The following is a 2,494-nucleotide window of genomic DNA, read 5'->3' as shown; positions in this document are numbered from 1 at the left end:
CCTACCGTCAGCAGTCTTATGCGGGACCTCCACGTCATAAGCTCTCACCCATATTTTTCGGGTCGTTTCCCATTCTTCGACGAGTGGGACCAGTCGCCTATCGGCTCAAATTATCAGACACGGCCAAAATTCATGATGTGTGTCATGTCTCTCTTTTGAAGCTGTATTCCGGAGCACAACCTACATCCACTCCATTCTTACCACCGGCTGATAATGGCGAGGATATTCTTAACCCAACTGCGGTGTTATGCACACTGCTAACCAATGACCATTGGGAGATTCTCGTTCAGTGGATGGACACTGACACCGACACTGCAACATGGGAATGTGTGGACATCTTCAAACAAGTCTACCCAGCTTTTGAGCTTGAGGACAAACTCTTTCTCTGGAGGGGGGACAACAACAACAACTCACTCAATAGGATTTATTTCTTATATTTCTTTGAGTAGGATTTATTTCTTATATTGTTTTAAGTAGGAGTTATTTCTAATTACTTTATATGTAAGGACATTATGGGGAATTATTGTAACCCTAACCCTAAAACTCCATGACGTGACCTATTTAAGGGAAAGGTATGAATGGAATAGGTAAGCTTTAAGATTTTAGAATAACCTAGTCTAAACAGGTTGAGATCACCTCTTGATCTCGAGTTTAGGGTTTACTCCAAAAATCCAACCTATCCTTCACCCTCCATTGCCATCCATCTTCACCCAAATTCATCCCTCATCATCTATACTAAGAAGAGGAGCTTCCTGCCCCTTTTCTGAGCCCAAAGATAGGGTCTTCCCTCATCATCAGCGTCAACAACAAGCTTGGTTGAATTCCCTCTTGACGAGCAGCAAAGAAAGAAGAATTCTGGTTCTTTCATGAAGGATTAGAACCACTCTTCTTACTGGGAATTTATCACGGAAACAGAGCAAGGGAAGCCATCAACGTGAGCCAAGGTTGTCCCCCTAAGCTAGGCCTTCAAATCCTAGAACGAGCTGCATCATATCAGGGTTGAAACCCTGATTTACATGAGCAAGAACAGGTATTCCTCCCTTATCTCTCCACCTGAATTAATTCCATTCTAGCTATAACTTTAGCACTAGAATGAATTCATAAAAAGGGAGATTGATCACTGGTGGAAGATTACCCAAAGAAAGGATCTTTAACCCTCCTTACTGAGTCCAGCAACTCAGTACCAGTGCTGGATTCCCAATTCCCACGCCGTGTTACTTGATCCATGACCCGGGACCGTAACACTAAGGCTTGATTAGCCTTCACCCAATCCAGTTTGCCATGGACTTTATAACATGTCTCTATAGTGTGGCCATATTTTCCACAATGGGTGCATTCTCTGTAATAGAACGTATATATGGTGTGGCCAAATCTCCCAAACTGAGTGCATTCCGTGCCATCTGTTCTGACAGAACCATTCCTTCCACCTCTTCCTCGTCCTCTATAATTTTTGCCACGGCCTCGGCCGCGGTCGGATGATGTTCCCTTATGGCTGGAGTACATAGCGAATGATACTTCAGTAGTAGAAGAAGAAGTGTCTGGAATACAAAGTAATGTGGCACATACATCCTCAAAAGTGGGAATAGCAGAGGCGCTAAGAACTTGACTTTAGCAACTTCGAGATACGGCTTAATATTTGCAAGGCAAATGGCAGTGACTAAGGCTTCTTTTTGCTTGTCTTGAACAAAGACATTTGTGGAGGTAGACTAAGTTATTTTCCATTCTTGAAGAAGGCCTCTAAAGCGAGCTAAATATTGATGGATATTTTCTCCTTGTTTAGTGTTAAACATTCTTTGGAGAATATTATATAGCTTGTGTAAGTTGTCAGAGCTAGAATACAACTTAGCACATGTCTCCCAAATTTGTTTAGCGGTATCAAGATGAATAACATTGTTGGAAACATGTTCTTCCAGGCTGTTGATGAGCCAACTAATAACCAAAGTATCATTTTTAACCACTTGTATTAAAAAAAAACCTCTTCATCAATAGGTGCTCCAAGTTTGGTGAGGTGACCAAGTAAGTCCTTTGTTATAAGAAACCGGTGAACCGATGTGGACCAGCTCATGAAATTTGAAACCCCTCGCAAGGTATAGTAGTAATTTTGAGTATATCACTCTTGTTACTCATGTTTTCTTCAGCCATAATAGACAATTCAATGTAAAAAAAATTCTCCAACAACTAATAATAAAAAAATCAAGTAGAGTTCTTCAACCAACTCGGTTAACGGAGAGGCTTAGCATAGAGGCTAAGTAATCATATTTCTGAAATCCATTGAATAAATAACCACTCATAATAGGCTCAATATCAATCTTCTTTATTAGGGAATCTTGTTCCCACATAATTATAACTTTTTATGCATAAATCTCAACATAAACTAGTTTCGGTAAAAAAAATTCTTAACCGATAAAACTGCCTAGGTATTCTAATTCGAAGGGCATAAATCTTAATAATCTCATAAAGTGAAGACAACCATAAAATCATCTTTAAACCATCT

This window comes from Aristolochia californica, unplaced genomic scaffold (genome assembly GCF_029961685.1).
Source record: "Aristolochia californica isolate CCGP_79_NKW_82.1479 unplaced genomic scaffold, dmAriCali1.0.hap1 SCAF_3, whole genome shotgun sequence".
Lineage (NCBI taxonomy): Eukaryota > Viridiplantae > Streptophyta > Magnoliopsida > Piperales > Aristolochiaceae > Aristolochia > Aristolochia californica.
The sequence above is the reverse complement of the archived record's forward strand: the minus strand, read 5'-3'. Positions refer to the sequence as shown.